The following is a 19,877-nucleotide window of genomic DNA, read 5'->3' as shown; positions in this document are numbered from 1 at the left end:
GTGCCTTTTTTTGAGCTCTTTTTCTCCTGTTTGCTTTGTCCTATTTCTATACATTTGTATCGGTTCTCTTCTTTTGTGTTATTATCCCTTAGGAGCCTGTTTGTTCTCTAGGGAGACACAGGCTTCTAAGGCTGCCTGGCAGGCTTTCCTGAGTGAGCCTGAGGTTACTGAGGGAGAGCAGACATAGAAGTGAACGTGGCTCTGAAGCTGAGTGCATCACCGTGGTTGTATTAAATATGGAATAGACACACATGTATGTATGAAGAAAAGACTGACATGAAAACAGACACAAAGCTTCACCTGCACTCTAAAATTCTCAAGTTGGGCATAGTGGACTGGGCCTGTAAGCACGTGGGAAGCAGAGGACGGGAGATGGCTGCAAGTTACAGGCTAGACTAGGCTACAAAGTGAGTTCCAGGCCAGCCAGGGTTACAGAGCCAGACCCTCTCTCAGAAAATAAAAGGGGGAGGGGAGAGAAGTTGGCAGGGAGATTTTAATTTCAGGACAATGAGCTTTCACTGCCATTGATATTTTAAGACCATCAAGGGCAAACAGCCTTCATGAGGGCCTAAGATGTCTACCTCTTGTTCACTCTTCTCCCACAACTATGTTTAAGAATCTTTTATTCACTGCTCTGTTTTGGAGGCTTACTGCCTCCTTCTGCTAACATAGGCCTAGTCCTGGAAGCTCCTAGACTTAATACAATCTTATCCAGGCCTAGAATGTTTTCAGCCTCTGAGACTTACCGCTAAGTAAGCTCAACCTTTCTAGTTCTTTCTGAGCTCTGGCTGGTTGGTTCAACTCAGCTGTTCTGGCTCAAACTCCTCTCCAAGCTGACTGATTCCATCTGACTTTCTCTTCAGTTTCTCACTGAATAGCTCTGCTTGGCCTCAAATGAACTCTAGCAATTTGTTCTAATCTTCTGGCTCCTCCTCACTCTCTGGCTCATTTTGTCTTCACCTGTGTCTAGCTCTTTTCAGTCTGACTCTGTAAAACTCTCCCTGGAAAAACTGCCTCTGGATTCCATGAAGTGAACTACCACGACCTCCGCTCCACTGCACCGCCTCTCAACACACGCTCAAATGAACTGCCAGAACAGCACGGACTATATCTAAGAGATCTGCCTGCCTCTGTCTCCTGAGTGCTGGGATTAAAGGTGAGTACCACCATGCCTGGACCTAACCTTCTGTACCCAGCTGGCCTTGAACTCAGAGATCTGCTTGCTTCGATCTCCTGGGATTAAAGGCATATCTGTATTCCAGCCATATCACACAGACCCAGAAGTGATCTCTTGCCAGAACAGCCATGTTCCAAATTAAAATTCCTGAACACCCTCCCGGGGCATTGTCCCATTCCAACTGCCCATCCACAGGTCACGCTTCTCCTGCCTTCTCCAACAGCATCTCTACCACCTTTTGTGGTTCAAGGCCCCTCCCAATGCCTGCCCTCAAGTGGAGCCCTCCTCCCTTCTGCTGCCCTTCCTCTCTCTCTTACTCCATCCAATCACTGCTCCCTTTTTGGTGTCTAAGCAGCTGCACAATGGGAAGGCTGCAGAGCAGTCTTTCCTTAACAAGTGTGAGTACACTTTAGAGGGTGCTCAAGCCTGTTGTCACCACTGAGCACTCCCCAAATATATTTACAAAGAATGCTGGCACATTACTGAAATTCTAGAACTAGGAAGACAAAGACAGGAGGATAGCAAGCCTCAGACACACACACTCACACACACACACACACACACACACACACACACACACAGTGGTGTACACCTATAATCCCAGCTCTTGGGAGGAGGAAGAGGTCAGGAGGATCAAGTGGTCACAAGTTAGAGGCTAGCCTGGGCATCATGAGAGCATGTCTTTTTAAAATGTTGTATTTTCAACTTTATGTTTTGTCCCTGAGCACAGCTAAAAGGAAAATGTGACTTCGATGAAGAATAAGCACTGGGCAGAGCTCTTCCCTAGCATGCACAAAGCCCTGGGGTTTGTCCTCAGACCGCATAAACCAAGTCAGGCAGTGCATACGGGGGACCCCAGCACTCAGGAGGTAGAAGCCGGAGGATTGGAAGAACTAAGCAGCAAGTCTGGGGCCAGCCCGAGCTACATTAAGCACTTCCTTAAAAAGAACAAACAAAAACCGATAGACTCAGAGCTCCAGTTTTGAGTTCCTGCTCTACAACGGAGCAGTTGTGTGTGGTCCGGTGACAAATCAGTTAACTTCTCTGGGTCTCAAGTTCCTTCTCGTTCTCCAATACCCATGATCTTCCAGCCAAGAGTTGAGAATTTGAATACACACTAGAGTCTTGCTCTCTTTCCCTGCCCATCTCCCTTTGGGCAGCCATTTGGGTGAATAGACCCTGAGGCAAAGCATATTTCTGCCCCTTTGTATATCCCTGAATGCAGGAAAGAAGAGAAGCTGAGTTCTTTCCACACACGGCACAATGAAGTTAAATAACAGATTTTAATTGTTCTCCTCAAGAGGGCTGGATTCAATAGCTTAAGAAACTGCACGCTGGCCCACTCTGGTGCCCTTCAAGGCAATGGAGTGTTTCCTGGAGGGCGAATCAGGATAATCACACGGCAGCAGCAGCCATCCCCCTTACCGTGGCCCCTCCATTCAGACCCCATGGCCACGGACACACTTCATTGTATTAACCGGCTGCAGCAGCAATTAGGACTTGGAGGATCCAGGCATGTGTTTGGGTTCGAGCTGCGTCCTGTGTGATTCCTCAAATACTTTGGGTTTGGCAGAAGTCGGGACGCATTCTGTCAAGTTCTTTCTCCTCCTTCATTGTTAAGCCCGTGTGTATTCAAGAGAAATGTGGTCCATCTGATTCCCATTCATTTTCGCTTAACTCGACAAAAAAGTCGTCTTGGAGGAAGCAGAAAATGTCCAAGTGGCAAACCCAGCTTCTTTAATGGAAGTCTTACTGGACTCCCTGCTCTCAACTCTAGACAGCTTGACATTCTTCAAATGGGCCAAGCATTTTCATTTCACATGGGCCTTGCCCTTGTGGACCAAGCCTAGATTGCCCCCCACCCCAGTTCCTGCGTGTTGTCATGGAGTCCCAAGGCCGCCTCCACTGTTAGAGCCCCACCTCACAGGTAAGTGCAGGATCCTGCTCTCTCGTGGAGTGCTAACCAGCCCTTTACCCCAAGCCTGCTTTGTGTTGCCGTCAGTTGTTGAACCAGGTTAGCCAAGCCCTCGCCGATGTCTGCTTCAGTGTTAAGCCCTTGACCTTAATTAAAGGCCTGCACAAGAAATGGCAGACAAAAATTGGCATTTGCGGTAAAGCTCTTGCCAAAAACATTAATTATTGTGTCTATCAATGTCCTTATGTGGGCTTCCAGGTGAGAACTGAGCATGGGGTTTAAAGGACCAAAATAACTGTGGGTTTCTTCCCCTCTGAGGAGAGCCGTCGGCAGGATTTGTTCCTTTTCTGTCCTGGCTGTCAGAAACAAGGGAGACAGATTTGACAATCATGGCAACCCTGTCCCATGTCAGCTCCATTTCTTCTTTCCTTCTTTCTTTCTCTTTTATTTTTGGTTTAAAGGGCTTGGTTTTCTATTTCTACATTGTTACATTTATAGAGGAAAAGAAAATATGTCTTTTTTTATGAGTCATCTGAAGCACTAACAGCATGTCACAGTAAAATAGTAAGTTGTCCATGACTGTTCATGGAGATCAGGTCTACTAGTGGGAATTAAGTGAGCTCTCCACCCACACCCGGCCCCCAACCCCCATGTACATGTGTATGTGTGTGTGTGTGTGTGTTGGTGGGTTACTTTGGTTTTTGTGTTTTGTTTTGACATAGTGTCTCAATGTATGGCCCAGACTGATCTGATCCTCACACAGTAGCCCAGCCTGGCCTTTTACTCATGTCAAACCATCTGTCTCAGCCTCCTAAGTACTAAGATTACACACATGAGCCACTGTGCCCAACTCTAAGCCTTCTGCATGATGTAGAGATCAGAGGACAACCTATAGGAGTCACTGTCTCCTTCTGCCCAAGTGCATTCCGTGGATTGATGGTAAGGTACCTTCCCTATTTTTTTTTTTTAAAAATGTATTTTAAGTTAGAATACAAAGCACTGGGTTTGACCATTGCATCTTCACATATAATTATCCCCTTACCCACTCTCCACCCCCACAGAGCCTCTCTCCCCACAGGTCTTTCTGCCTGTAGTTGGTCTCGCTATACACTTTTCAATTATACATATTCCATCACCCTCTATTTGCCCTCTTTTCCTCCCCATTCATGATCCTCTCTCTAGGTTCATGACCTACATACACACGTATGTAAATACAGACAGACACACAAAACCACTATATATATATATTTTTTTTTTTAAATTTAGGTTCAATATATGAGAAAATGCATTTGTCTTTCTGAGCCTGGCTAATTCTGCTTTACATCATTTCGAGTTCTATCCATTTTCCTGCTGTGATGGTTTTAACTTTCCTTTGTAGGAACATGAAATTCTGGTATTCAGTCATCTGCTGATGGGCATCTAGGCTGATTCTACTTCCTGGCTAGAACAGCAGTTACAAACATGAGCATGCAGTTACCTGTGATATGTCAGTTTAAGAGTTAAGGTATAAGCCCAAGTAAATAGCTGTGGCATATGATCCTTCTATTTTCAGTTTTTGAAGCCCCTTCATGCCAATTTCCATAGTGGCTACTCAACTTTTCATTCCCACCAGCAATGAGTAAGAGTTCCTCTTTCCCCATGTCCTCCCTAGAATTTGAGGTCCTTCGTCTTCTTGGAGGCATCATGGTTGGGCTGAGATGGACTCTCAAGCACTTCTCTTTGGCAGCAGGGATGTCCCTGATGCAGACAGCACAATTTATACCACTCATGTTCTTCTCGGGACTGGTCACCATATGGCAGGGTCCCTTCTCGTCACTCTAGGCACTCAGCAGTTGTCTGCTAGATAAAAGGGAAGCAAAAACAAAATCCAAGACTTTGGGACTAGACACACTTAGACAACCCAACTCAGAGCTGGAGATACAACGCTGTGATGTGGCCAGTTCTTCCGATCTATTTAAGATGTGGTAGTTCAAGCTATATTACAGTACATGGAGGTTGAGATAGGAGTATTACAGTACATGTGAGGGCAAACTGAGCTATACACTGATTTTAAGGTCAGTCTCGACTATAGAACAAGACCTTATCTCAAAAGAGAAAACAAAAAGCATCTAAGGTCATTGAGAACATGACCTTTGAGGAACAGTGGAGCCTAGCCTTTCCTCTCTCCCCCTTGTTCTTGGCTTCCATGAGGGGAGCAACTTCTACTGTGTTTCTTCCATGACATGCTGCTGCCTTAACATGCCCAAGAGCAAATTGGGCAAATAGCATGGACTTAGACCTCTAAATCCACAAGCTGAGGCGCAGCTTTTGTCTTTATTCTACTTTGTTATACTAACAGAAAGATGCTGAACACTGCATCCTCCCATCCCAGCAGCTATTACAGTTTGTTTGCATGTTTGTGATTATTTGATTAGATACTTTCAGCTCCCTGTGGGTTAGGCTTACGTCTTCATTTATGCTGATATTCCTTCTCAATATCCAGCCCTGGGCCACACACATGGTGCTCCCTAAACCAACATCGTAAGTGAAGGAGTGATTTGTTTTATACGCACATGTGCAGTCAGTCTTTTAGCTCTTAGACTGTTGTACAGTTCACTGAGGGGGTGGATGCTTGGCACAAACACTGCTGTAAACTCTCCTGTTTGTTTTTTCAGTCAGATTATAATGGAAATGCAAGGTTTGTCAACAAGCAGAGGGAAAATTCAAAATGTTAAATAGAGCACCCTCACTTTCAGGACTTGGTAAAAGTTTCACAACCAACACATAGCCAAATAAAGTTTTAAAAACTATACTCCAGGGAAGAGTTGGGCATGTCCTTTGAAGAAACTTCCCAGCCAGGGAGGCAAACTATGAGAGAACGGGGATGAGAAGGGAGCCTGCTACACATGCTGACAGCTTCTCAGAACTTGGAGCACGCAGAGACCACGAAGAGGAAGAAGAAATGAGTAATGACACATGTAAATGAAGGCAAAGCCACGCGGCACTGTGTTTGTCTAGGCAGACAACCGGGTTTGTTAAGGGATCATACATAGATTTTTGTTTGGCCTTGTTTTATTGTCTTGTTTCTAAGATGAGGTCTCACTCTACCGCAGACTAGCCTCAAACTCATGATGGTCTTCCTGCCTTAGCCCCCCATGTGGTGGGACTGCAGTTCAAGCCACCACAGCAATCTCAAAGATACTTCCTGACTTGGTCTTCAGCACACTTGCAAAGGCTGGGGGTCTAGCTCTGCTGGTTCAGTGTCTGCCTCACATGCACAAAGGCCTGGGTTCTGTCCCTGGCATCCCAGGAAGCAAGCATGGCGCTACATGTCTGTAAGCACAGCATCCTGTGTGGGGATGGTAGGGTAATGGGGCGGGGGGGAGATCAGAGATCAAGGTCATCCTTAAAATAGAGAGTTTGAGACCTCTCTGTGTCAAAAACTAACTAACTAAAACAACCCCGAGCATGGCACAAGCTTGAAGTCCAAGGATGTTGGAGGCTAAGAAAGGAGAGGTTCAACCTGGTCTACACAGTGAGACCCTGGTGAAAGAGGAGGAAAGGTAGGAAGTGAAGGCAACAACATGCTGCAATCCTGAGAGCCAGCAGGTCCACCACTCTTTTCATTTCTTACCTTGGAAATACCTCAGCTAGAGCCAGCCAGACTAATGGTCAAGAACTCATCTATGCATCCACACCAACCTTGAGCCTTAGACTCGCTCCATCTCCCTCTTCTACAGTGCAGCGGCGGACTCATCACGCCAACTGACCAGAGGACTGACCCATGTTCACATGTGCAGCAGCCAAGTCCGGACTAGAGTCCTGGCCCTCCCACCCAGCAGCCAGGCCCCAGCCCTGCACGTAGCAGCTCTGTGGTGAGACAAAAGCAAACATTAAGCTTCTCCCTCCTGCCCAGGGCATCCAACAGCTGACTGACCAAAGCTTTGTTTTCAGGTCAGTGGTTTCTGCCCCCTGTATACTGGTCCATGGTCTATTATCTCTTTGTGGCTTTTCTATCCCCACAGGCATTCCTGAGACATCTGCAAATAAGCGGCTGGCCCCTTGATGCTATTTTTTTTTTCTTTCGTCTGAACTGGCTTTCCTGTAATCTAATGCAATCATGGCCCAACTATCTTCAAGTCAAGAGTATTTTAGCTGGTCCTTGCGCTCCTTGACGGCAGGATACCTTATTTATTTGGGACACACCAGTGTCTAAGCCAGTGTCTGGCACACAGTAGGTCAACAAAGTGAGAGACTCTCTGATATCACCCAGAAAGCGAGGCTTGGTAGGAAACACCTATGGTCCCAGCATCAGGGAGTGGGAGGAAGAGCTCAAGACCGATCTGGGCTCTATGAGACTTTATATAAAACACACAAGGCAAAGCATAGCTATAACACAGAAGTAGCTGTAGAAGCCTGAGGCAGATGGGTTAAAATCATGAGGTAGAAGCTTGTGAGAAGGTACCCAGCCTCCATGGGCCTCAATATTCTTACCTATAAAATAACATAAAGGGTTGGGGATGTCATTCAGTAATCAAGCACTAGCCTGGCAGACATGAAGCCCTAGATTCAATTCTTAGCATAACAAGAAGATAAAATGAAGGCTTTGAATGATAGCTCAGTTGGTAGAGAACTTCCCCAGCATGCACAAGGCCCTGAGTTCTCTTCCCGGCATGACATAAATGAGCTACAGGTGGTGCACACCTGTGCAATCCCAGCACTCAGGAGGTAAAGGTAGGAAGATCAGAAGTTCAAGGTCATTCTGGGCTACATAGGAGTTTAAGGCCAATCTAGGCTACATGAGACCCTGTCTCAAAACACAAAAGAATATGGATAATAAAGTAATACAAATATCTCTACTTCTTAGGATCACTTTGAAGTAGAGTAGATAGAAGTGGACATAGTGTACAGGACACAGAGAAGAGAGACCCTCCATCAGTTGTAGCCCAGGTAAGGATCACAGCCTCTGAGCTTAAGGCAGAAAAGAATTAAATCCACTTTAAATTAGTTATTTCCTAGGAGACAAGTGAAAAATAAACAAGAACAATGGATTCGGTTACCCAGTGTTCAGTGTTTCCCTGGCTATTTACTGCCAGAGTTCAGAGCCTGGTTAAAGCTGGCGCTGCCTCATCCCAGCTTCTGCTTTGTCCGCTAGTGAAGTCATAACCCTGGGCTCACTCTTCTATTGACACAGAGCGCCTGTGAGTCACAGATTCAACAGGATGGCTTGCTGCAGTGTGATTGACTGGAAAATGTTCCCTCATCTCATTTTTTTTTTTTTACAAGCTAAGGAAGACGCTCAGTTTTGCAGCACAGAGTGCAGGCGTTTTATTTATTTGATGTTGGTCTTTTCAACACTATGGCAGAGGGAGGGTCCACCAGGTTCGTGTTTTGCTTTACAGAATGACACACATTCTCTCCCCGCCTCTCCTCTCCTCTTCCTGCTAACTATTCTGTCTAAAGCAAACAGTTCCAGGACAATGGTTAGATTGCACTTGAATTTGATGTTTACTTGACATTTACACATTGGCCATGCTGGACAGCTCAGCCATTCCAGAACAGGGGCTTACCCAGCCCAGCAAAGGACTGTAATCAGTTGTGCAGCCTTCTCCTGAGCAGTCATGGTCCCAAGTCAATGGGACACCGTTGTTGCGTATGCTGATTCTTATGGCTAAACTCAGGTATGGATGGAGAGAGGGTCGTCAGAATGCCTTTAGTGCTCCCAGGAAGTCGCTCTCTTACCTGTGGAGGGAAAGCTCCTGAGACCAATGAGATTCTTCCTGCCCGGACTCTAGTCTGCACACATGGGTGTGCGAGCCTCCCAGGGCTAGATTTCTCTCAGGATGGGCTGGAAACTACTGATTTTATTTCCAGTTTCCTTACTTCAGCAAGCGTGGATAATAACCACTGTTCAGGGTTGTCGTGGGTAGATTTGCCCTCTGAGAAAGGTCCTCTGGGAAGGCTTGCTTGCCCAGGTGTGTACTGACACAGGAGGGAAGAGCGCTCACAGAACCACGCACTACATGTTTCCTCCATCACTGTGTCAGATGCCTGAGCTTGGACACGAGTCAAGATGCCCATTTTCTCATCCCAGTGCCTTTGCTCATCAGGCCCTTGATTCTGTCTGCTTGGATCAGGGCAGGGGAACTCCAGTTCTGCTCTAACTTGGTACAGCTTCCGTCTTTTCAGAGACAGGGAGAAGTGCAAACTTACTGCCCCAAAGGGCTGAGTAGCCCAGATGTTTGTCTGTGCAGATGCTTGTATCTGACAGCAGAAGAGGATGCTGGTTAGAGCTGCGACCAAACTGCCAGACAGACAGCAAGGAAGGAGAAGCTTGCTTGGGCTCACAGTTTCAGAGACGTCAGTCTCCACCACGGGGAAGGTGAGGCAGCAGCCCAGTCCAGGGTTCAAGGACCTTGTGTGGATCGCTGTTCACATGGCCAAGGACTGCAGGAGTTCAAAACAGAGGACAGTGCCATCTGCACAGGCCTACCCTTAATGGCCTACTTCTGCCAGCCAGGCTAGACCCCCTAAGGCTTCCCCAACCTTTAAAACAGTGTCATATGATGGGAACCAAGTATTCAAAACCTTCGCCTGTTGCTGACAGTTCAGAATTAAAACACAATAGAGAGAAAGATCCCACCATGTAGTCCTGGGCAGCATGCAAAGAAAACATTAGGAGAGGTGTGGTGGGTATGTGATAGAGCACTTGTCTATAGCTAGAGCAGATCCTTGGCATTGCCAGAAAAAGAAGAAAGAGAGGAGGGAGGGAGGGGTCAGGAAGAAGAGAGGACCATCTGGGTTTGGTGGTACATGCCAGTAACCTTAGCACTGGCAGACATTAACAGGAGAGTTTCTGCAACTTCAAGTATTTTGAGGTACACAGGAAGACCCTGTTTCAAAGGAAAACTGAAGGCAAGACCCAGGTGTGGTGATATGCATACCTGTAATCTCAGCACTATAATCTCCATTCTCAGGAGGGTGAGACAAAGGATCTTGACTTTGAGACCATTGTGAGCTACATACTGAGTTTCAGTCCAGCCTGGGCTATGTAAGAATACCCTGTTTGAAAAATGTTAACAATTTCCATATAATACTAATATAGGAACACTGAAAATTTACAAATAAAGCTATTCATTGGGGCCATTTCTGAATAGAAGATAGGTGGGATTTGTTTTGTTTTGTTTTGTTTTTCCAGACAGGGCTTCTCTGTGGAGCCTTGGCTGTCCTGGACTCACTTTGTAGACCAGGCTGGCCTTGAACTCACAGAGATCCACCTGCCTCTGCTTCCCGAGTGCTCAGACTAAAGGTGTGGGCCACCACTACCCAGCTGGTGGGATTTTTAAAATTAAAATGCATATTCATTGATTGATTTTTAAAAACACAGAAATAAGCAGGTGTTACTTTTTAAAATCAGACACACACACACACATTACCTTTAAATACTAAAAGTAGCAAAGGACTCTTGCTATAAAATAGACTGAGTAAAAGACTGCTGAAGGGCTCATAAAATAGAGCCAATAGCAACTTGAAAAGTGAGGGGCAGGTGGAGGATGAAAACATAACTACTGATTACAAACCTACATAAAGGGGCTAATGATATCGAGTGCTTGCCTCGTGTGTGTGAGGGCCTGAGTTCAGCAGACACACACACACACACACACACACACACACACGTAAGTCAAAATGTCCAGGCTGGCAGCTACTTGAGATTTTGAGACTAGAGGATGAAAAGTTCAAAGCCTGCCAGAACAACAGGATGAGTTCGATGCCAGCTTAGGCAATTTGGTAAGATCCTCACCCAAGGTATATGCAGAACTAGGCACAATGGAGCATATCTCGTATCCCAGCACCTGGGAGGTGGTAACGGGAAGATCAGGAGTTTAAGGCTGCCCTCAGAAACATGCTAGACGAGTGCCCTGCCAGCTGAGCTATAGCCCCAGCAACCCTCACCCCCCCTCGGGCACGTTCTCTTGCAGCCTAGGCTGGCCTTCAACTTGCGACAAAGCAGAAGATAACCCTGAACTCCTGATCCTCCTGCCTCCACCTCTGGAGTTCTGGGATCGCAGAAGTGCAGGAACACGCCTAGCGGGCTCTTAGCTACCTTGCCGAGCTCAGGGTCACTATCTGGATTTAACAAAACAAAGACAAACAAAAGCAAAAGCCTTTGCCAGTTATGACACCAACCCATTTAGTATGTCTCAATTTGCAACTGGCCCTACATTAAAATACAACAACAACAACAAACTAAACAAAATAACAAACGAACAGGACCTGTGAATTTGAGGCTACCTGGTCCTAGACTGCTGCATCATCTGCAGTGATGCTGACTGGAGGCCCATAATCCGGAGACAATTCACTCCAATTTCTGAACCAAGACCCATCATGGCCCAGTGTTGGGTACCGAAGAAGTAATTATGTCAAGTCTCATTGACTGAGGTGCAAAAGTAGTATTAATGGCACTTTTCATGTGCACTATTTCACTTGACGTCCACAACAGTGTATTGAGCAGATATATTCATGACCCATCTCTCACAGTAAAATGCATTGCTACTATCTGATCAATGTGCTAAAGGTCATCAGGGCCTCAGGCTCATGACTTGGGTAGTATTATTGCTGAATGTCCTCAGCAGTCTGGCCATGCTTTCATTTCCTACCATCCGTCCATCTTCCATAGTCCAGTGAATTCTAGCAAGCCCCTCACCCCAACTCCTTAAATGAGTTACAGCAAAATGGCTCAAAGAATCGAACTCAGATAATAACCTGCACTTGGATAAACCAAAGATGTTGTCTTGTCTGAAAGGCACCCGAAAGAGTTGCTGTTCTAACAGACCACTGAGCTTGTTGAATGAAACATCTGAACACTGGATTCAACATTTCAATGTTTCCCACAACACTTGGCGCTGAGAACTCTGATGGTTAAATTTAGCAACCAGAAAAATGCATCAGTAACTAACTCCATAGACTAGTTCACTTGGAATGGATTTATTTCCTACCTGAATATCTACTGTGATGTTGGAATTTCTCAAGATTAGGTAACACTGCCAGGGGCTTTCTCTTCAGAGATCATTCTGGTCTTTCCACATATGTATATGGAAGCATGTAGATTCAAGTTATTGACTCAAATGCATCAAATACACTTGAGACATGCAAACACTGCTAGAAGGCCCTCATCTTTTCTTCCTTTCTGAACATTGGCTCTAGTTGCCCTTCCTGCACTCTTCCCACCGCCAGGACATTAAAATTGATTAGCAAACACAATGGGAAAGAAAAGAACAATCAGAGTAATCAGATGCATTGTTAATTTTTAAAAAATAAAAATCATTTCCCTGGCTCACAGAACATAAAGTCATATTGGCAAAAATAACCTATCCTCTGGCCCACAAACTGAGAAGAAAATGAAACACAGAATGGCTTGGTTCCTGTTTGCATTTCTCGGGGTGTGAAGTAGTCATTTTCAATTCATTCCTAAATCCTACACTTTGTCTAATGCAAAATCAATCAATCAATCTCTAATGTGATAGACACCACGAAACTGTGTTTTCCTCTGAAATATGAGTATCCCGAGCCAAAAAAAATCCAGGTACCAACGCTCTTACCTGTAAATAGTAGAATCTTTCACAGATGGTCAGGTCTACTTGGGACACAGCCTCCCCTATGGCCCGAAGAAGCAAAACTTGGTAGACAAGAAGAAGCTTACAACTATCTTTTTAATCTTCTTAGATCCCCAAATACACATACACACACACACACACACACACACACACACACACACACACACACACACACAGTCATACCCAACTCATTTTTTCCTTTAATATATTTGTTTGTTTGTTTTTGAAACTGTCTCCTGTCACTTAGGCTAGCTTTGAACTCCTGATCCTCCTGCCTCCACCTCCCAAGTGTTGGGGTTACGGGCTTGTACCACTACACCTGTTCAGCTCATCTAACGTATCCAATGGGATTGCCCTGTGTGCTTAAAAAAAAATCATGTGGTTAATGATGGCTTATAATAGCTCTTAACTTCTTAAGAGAATTATTGCAACATATTACTTTTAAAAGATATTCTATGTGTTAACACTAAGAATAAAAAACCAGCACAGTAGGGCAGAGTCACAGTCTCAGCATTGGGGAGAGAGGTAGGATGACTCTGGTTAAGTTTGGAGCCAGCCTGGTCTACTTACTGAGGCTACTTACATATTGAGACCCTATCTCAAAGACCAGAATAAGAAAGAAAGAAAGAAAGAAAGAAAGAAAGAAAGAAAGAAAGAAAGAAAACAACAAAGAAACAAACCTAAATAGGACACAGTAGCTTAGCCTGTGACCTCTACATTGTCAGCCAGGCTAAGGCAGGAGGATTGCCGTAAGTCTAAGGGCAGCCTGGGCTCTATAGTAAGGACTATGTCAAGAACAAAACGAAGCCAGTCGTGGTGGCGCACGCCTTTAATCCCAGCACTCAGGAGGCAGAGGCAGGCGAATTGCTGCTGTGAGTTCGAGGCCAGCCTGGTCTACAAAGTGAGTCCAGGACAGCCAAGGCTACACAGAGAAACCCTGTCTTGAAAAACAAAAAAAAAAAAAAAAAAAAAAAACCACGAAACACAAAACAAAACATCAAAAGTTTTTAAAATAATTAGTAATTTCATTAATTTTAGATTTCCTCTGTAAATAGTTTAAAGGATAGGCGTTGGGTTTTGTTGTTGTTTTCCGGTGATGTGTGTGTGTGTGTGTGTGTGTGTGTGTGTGTATGTGTGTGTGTGTGTGTTCTCGCACGCGTGCATGAGCACTAAGAATACAACTTAAGTGATCAAACCTAAGAGTTCACGAAAGATTTTAATTAAATTTCTGAGAATTGATTCTTAAATGTCTGTGACTCATTTTCTGCTCTAAAAACTTCAATATCCAAAGTTCTGGGTTTTGAAAGGCAATGAATTTGGCTGCAGAACAGAGTTGCTCTCTCTCTCTCTCCATTTGGTTTTGGTTTGGGTTTTGGTTATTTTTGTTTGTGTTTTCAAGTTTCCTTTAGTATAATGGCTGGGCCTGCGCTGTTCACTTTGTCCAGCTGCTTTGAGAAGACAAGAGTCAAGGATTTGTCTCCATCATAGAACTTGACAAAGAAAAAAAAAAAGAGTGGATAGAGGAATAAAATGGATGAAACATTAAGTTTCACCTTGCCAACACTAAAGGAAAGATGTGAATAAGAGAACGTGAGGCTTGCTGGGTGGCGTGGTGGCGCACCCCGCTAATCCCAACACTTGGGAGGCAGTGGCAGGCAGATCTTTGTGAGTTCGAGGCAGGCCAGCCTGATCTACAAAGAGGGCAGTCAAGGCCACACAGAGAAACCCAGTCTTGAAAAAAAAAAAACCAGAGATGGGGGGGTGGGGGAGAAGGAAGGGAAGGAGAGGGGAAGAGAAGTGGAGGCCAATGATGGTTCAGAGGACCTTACCACCAAGCCAGGCACTCTGAGTTCACTCCCTAACACCTAAATGGTAGAAGAACCAACATTGGAAAGCTGCCTCTGACCTTTATGTGTACGACACATAAGTTAAATAAACAATTAAGCAAACAAGAAATGAATGAAATGTTTTTTAAAAGAACAATGTTGAGCCCAGCATGGAGGCTATTCCAGACAGGAAAAACAGCTGACAAAAACAGACTTCACAGATTCATGGGTTTGAGACTTTTGAGTTTACGGATCTTGGACTGGTCCCTAGGGAGGATTCTGGAAAGCTTATCTAGGGCCAGGAAGCAATTGGTCTAGCCAACGGTAAGCAGTTAGGTTTTACGTCTCTAGGCAAAGAGGTCTGTGGGTTGACAGGGCTTGGGATGTAGCTCAATGGACAGTGTTTGTCTAGTACAGAAGAAGCCTAGGTTTGATTAGCAACACCAAACAAGCATAGAGCAGACTAGTGGTGTGTCCCTACAATCCCAGCACTCAGGTGTGAGCAGGAGGTCACCCTTTCCTACCTCAGCTACCTAAAAGTTCCAGGAGGGCAGCCTGGGATACATAACACCCTTGCCCCAAAAAGGAAAAGGAGGCCAGTCTGGAGACTACAGCCATGACTAAAAAGCTGAACCAAGGTAGCTACGAAACAGGAACAAGATAGTGGAGTCATACAGGAATCAAATTCGCCAACCTCTGTGAACCTCTGTGCATCTAGGACAAGGTAAGCAAAAGCTCGAAGGAAACCCAGGTTTCAATGTAGGAAGGAAGCTGGAGAAGAGAGAAGAAGTTTTAAGAATTTGAGAGGACTAATTCTGAAGGGGGGCAGCTAATGAGTCTATGGTTGAGAGCTGCGAGGTCAGCTTCCTGCTAACTGTTCACACAGGGAAAGTACACTACTCGTTCATTCAGCAACACTCAGAGCAGAAGCTTGTGTCAGGCAGGTCCCAGAGGAACAGCTGGAGAAACTGCAGTGGGTAAAACCATGCCCCTCCCCACCCCCCACTAGAAGTTTACAGTGCCTGGAGAAAACTGGTGACATTAAAACCTATTAAGTCCTGAGTGTCAAGACTTGAGCTCACTTCTTTAGATGATCTAATTAGATCCTCATTACTCTAAGAAGTGGCTTCTAATAATATCCCCATTTTATGGAAGAAGAAATAGGCAAAGTGAGGTCATTTGCCAAGCTACTAATGAGCAAAGTCAAATTAGAAAATTTAGTGTTGGCCAGGCATGGTGGTACATACCTTCAATCCCAGCACTCAAAGAGGCAGAGGCAGGAGGATTGCTGTGAGTTCAATTCTAGTCTGGTCTACAAAGTGAGCCCAGGACAGGCAAGGCTACACAGAGAAGCCCTGTCTGGGAGGAAGGGGAAGGTCTTAGTATTAAAGCCATCTTGTAAAAAGATCTTGTATTTGCCTGGTCCAACTGTTGTCTAAGAGGATTACAGCCTCCTTCCACTAACCTAGGCCTAGTCCTGGAAGCTTCTGGCCTCAGAACATTCTAACCTGGGCCTAGACTGTGTTCAGCCTCCGAAACTTACTACTTAATAAGCTTGCCCTTTCTTGTTCTTTCTGAGCTCTGATCTTGCTGGCTCAATTCAGCTGTTCTGACTCAAAACTCCTCTCCCAGCTGACTGATTCAACCTGGCTTTTCTCTCAGCCCAAACTAACTCCAGCAATCTGTTCTAATCTCCTGGCTCCTACTCATTCTCTGGTTCATTCGGTCTCCACCTGAGTTCTCTCTCTGTAACCTGCCTACTACTGTGCCAGTAACACACTGCCTCCCCAACCCTCTCAGCATTGCCCTTTCAGTAGCTCCCTTTTCCTCTCCTATTCTGTCAAATTGTCTCTCAAACTGTCACCTCCTTTTTCTGCCACTCATTTTCAAACATGGGTGCTTTACTTGCATTGCTTGTGACCAAAGGCATGCACCACCATGTCTGGACCTAAGCTTTTTTCTCTGAAGCTTGCTCTATACCAGGCTGGCCTTGAACTCAGATCTCCTTACTTCCGTCTCCTGGATTAAAGGCGTGTTTGTATTCCAGCCAGATCACACAGCCCTGGAAGGTCCTTGGATGTGATCTCTTGCTAGAGCAGCCATGTTCTAAATTAAAATTCCTCTACACCATCTTCCTTCTACTAATTTTTCTTTTCTCCCAACGTAAAGTTTCACTATGTAGCCCAGTCTGGCCTTGAGTTTTATATACTCCTGCCTCGGCCTTCCAATACTACATTACAGGCATGTACCATCATGCCCAACTTTTGAAAGCCACTTTTTAAACCTCTGCAGAAGTCTGAAGGTATCGCCAAGCATGATGTACATGGTGGTACATGCCTGTAATTCCTGGCTCTCAGGAGCTTAAGGCAGGACGAATGCTTGATCCCAGGAGTTCAAAGCCAAGCCTGGGAAACAGCAAAACCAAGTCTCAAAAACAGTGACACTAAAAGGAGGGTGGCCTTTACAAGATGGTGGCCTTTACAAGATGGTGGATTCAAGTCCTCACAGTTGGGATTTTACAGCATTCTCTTGGGCCCTGAAAACCACCCTTTCCTTTTGCCTTTAAGAACTGCGTGTATGCCAGGGATATAGCTTGGAGACAGAGTGCTCACCTTGCTCACATTGGGCCCTGTATTCAATTCCAATAAATAAATAAATAAATAAATAAATAAATAAATAAATAAATAAATGCAGGTATGTTTTGCTGGGCCTGGTGACTGGTGTCTACAACCACAGCACTTACGAGGCTGAGGCAGCACTGTAGTAAGGTCAAGGCCTGACTGGACTAGGTAGTAAGTTCCAGACCAGACAGGGCAACAGGGAGACTCTACAATTAAACAAAACAAAACAAAACCTTTAAAATACCTTGAGTCCTATTGGCAGCTATATACAGAAAAGCCAAGAAAGGGGACAGGTGCCCAGGAACTCCATGTGCCCAGACCTGTGCCTAGCTGTGCTGCGGAGTCCAGCACTCCACCGCTGGGCATTCATCTCCCTAGCACTGGCCATTCCCATCACATCATCTGCCAACTACTGCAGTTTGTCCTGTGGAGGAAAAAAAAAAAAGTATTTTAAAACTCCAAGGACATCAATAATTAACTTCCATACCACAAAACTTGTAATATGAGTTTGCTGAAATAAAGTCACCCATATTTAATTCTTCTTTAAAGGGTGTCTTCTATTATTATTATTTTAGAGTGCAATTTAGTCATCAAAGGTTTACACAGCCTCATGTTTATAAATTACACAGGGCAGGGATTTGACTCTTCTGGCCCTACCTGTTCTGAGGAGAGGGAGGGTCATAACCCTGTTGTCACGCCAGGCACCTGCCTTGAAAGGAGATGAGCTGTGAGCTGGCACCTGGGAGCTCTCAGAAATCTAGGATGAATATACAGATTTCCTTTTATGATGCAATCACAAGAATAAACCAAGAGTTGCCTGCTGCCTTTTATCCTCCAGGAGGCTCTTGGGAAACTCCATCTTTTTCAGTTGGGTTTCAGAATCTTGCCTTGATTATGTGACATAATAATAGTGTCTTTCCAATTCATTTGTGAAATGTCGTTTCATTGTAGTGGTTACTGGTTAGATGTTGGGGGGGGGGTGGGGGTGGGGGGCGGGGGATTGTCCTAGGTGAATAAAAACAGAGCTGAAAGAATCTAGCGCCCTGACTTCAGTTGTAAATTCCAGGCCCTGACTTACTTGTTTACATCCTAAGGGTGGTGGCTGTTAAGCACAGGCTCATTCAAGTTCATTAAGGGTTTGGGACCTTGGCCTCAAAGAGGCTGGCTTTCCAAGTAGTGCTCCATCCTATTCTTTCCAAGTCGGTTGGGGTTTTTAGTTTTGTTTTGTTTTTTCCATCACAATGGTGGGTGGGTACAGGTGTTCTTTTTGCTATTCTTTTGTTTGAAAAGAGTAGTATTTTAAGAGCTAAACTGGCTTTGTACTGGGAGAGTGGGGTTGAACCCCTCGAGGTCACGTAAGGGAGGGGCTCCACTCTCAGGAGAAGTCCTCCCCCACCCTTTATCCTATCCGGAAAACCCTCCCAGCCCCCAGCCAAAACCAAGAGAAAGGATGAAAAGTCGCTCCCCAAAGGTGCCCGGCGATGGATCTGCCTTTGACAGACTGGACAGCACGATTTCATTGGGACGAGATGCATTCCAAGAAGGCTTCTGTGGTTGGCCAGAAGTGGAAAATTCAGGATGACAAATATTCCGAAGAAAATATAGGTCCCAGGATTCCGGGACTCAAACAGGTAAAAAACGACAGAGGACGTGGCACCATAGCCACAAGAGGAACTCAAGCACTTACTGCCCGTGCTGGGGCACCGACCGCTTTCCCTTTTTCTGTCCCCCGCCCTCAGCCATCTCCGCCAGGAGTGCGGGGGTTCAACCATGAGGGCGGCGGAGCCCGATTCTGAGCTCCCCAATCCAAAGTAAACACCTAGTCTACGTTCAGCGAGTGAAACTTAACACCACACTCACGTTTTTGTTTTGAAGTACTGTTTGTAGAGATGAGGGCGAAAACATTTCCCGACTGGAAAATTACTGATCACGCATTAAGAGGGGAACGGGAAATGGAAAAGGGAGTTGTAAGACTGAAATAAAGTCCGATTGCCTTTTCCTCTTCCCGGTGGGCAAGGGCCCGAGGTGGCACTTTGGAGAACTAGGGTATCACCGAAGCGCTCCGCTTCCCAGCACACGGTTACCTCCCAGTGAAGTCCCTTTGAGTGGGCTGGCCAGCTCAGACAGACCTCAACTGAAGGGAGCGAGCTGTCCTATGACCTTTACCTCGCCGCTTCACCTCTTTATGACTCACTTCTCATCTTCAAACTGGAGAGTGCGAGTGCGTAGCTTATAAAGAGCTTTTGAGATCCCTGGTGAAAGGTCTCTCCGCAACCTCGATTCCACCTCGCGCTTCCACTCCCCACCCCCTAAAGTATATCTGGAACGCTTTTTACCCCCTTCCTTGCTCCTTCCATTATCACGACCGAAAGTACGTGCCCAACCCGGGCCTTTTTCCGCCATTAACAGGCGCGGAACTCTCCTCCGAGCTTCTGAGACTCCTTAGCCCTCCATCACCCGGCCCCTACCCCCACCCTGCTGGAGGCCCCACGGGCACCCGCGCCAGGCCCGGCCCTGCGCCGACACAGCCCGGCCTCTGCGTGCGTATGCGAGGGAGGGCGGGCTGGATGAGTCACGCGGATAATCGCGCTCTTGAGTGCGCAGACGACTCGACTAGCGCAAACGCGAGCAGGGGTAGGGGCGCGCCACTGCCTCTCCCCCATCCCCAGGTCCCCGCCAGGGTTCCAATAGCAAGACTTTCGAGCCCAGGGGACCGACCCTGGCCACGCAGAGGCCTCTGAGTCC

General features: G+C 45.9%; 1 long non-coding RNA gene across 6 annotated transcripts; it reads right to left on the bottom strand.

The window, feature by feature from the left end:
• Nucleotides 1–4,201: 4,201 nt before the first annotated feature.
• LOC311603302 lies at nucleotides 4,202–19,839 on the bottom strand. Of its 6 annotated transcripts, none has more exons than XR_014781041.1 (4): nucleotides 18,993–19,829; nucleotides 17,377–17,556; nucleotides 8,814–9,335; nucleotides 4,202–4,931 (listed from the first exon to the last, which is right to left on the bottom strand). It is a non-coding gene; the product is annotated as an uncharacterized lncRNA (long non-coding RNA). The 6 variants fall into 6 exon arrangements; XR_014781037.1 differs by lacking the exon at nucleotides 4,202–4,931 and adding an exon at nucleotides 12,671–12,726 and having other exon boundaries at nucleotides 4,946–9,335; nucleotides 18,993–19,839; XR_014781038.1 differs by lacking the exon at nucleotides 4,202–4,931 and adding an exon at nucleotides 12,671–12,747 and having other exon boundaries at nucleotides 4,946–9,335; nucleotides 18,993–19,838.
• Nucleotides 19,840–19,877: the final 38 nt, after the last annotated feature.

Source organism: Acomys minous, assembly GCF_964271855.1.
Source record: "Acomys minous genome assembly, chromosome: 1".
Classification (NCBI taxonomy): domain Eukaryota; kingdom Metazoa; phylum Chordata; class Mammalia; order Rodentia; family Muridae; genus Acomys; species Acomys minous.
This window is presented reverse-complemented; position numbering and strand designations above follow the sequence as displayed.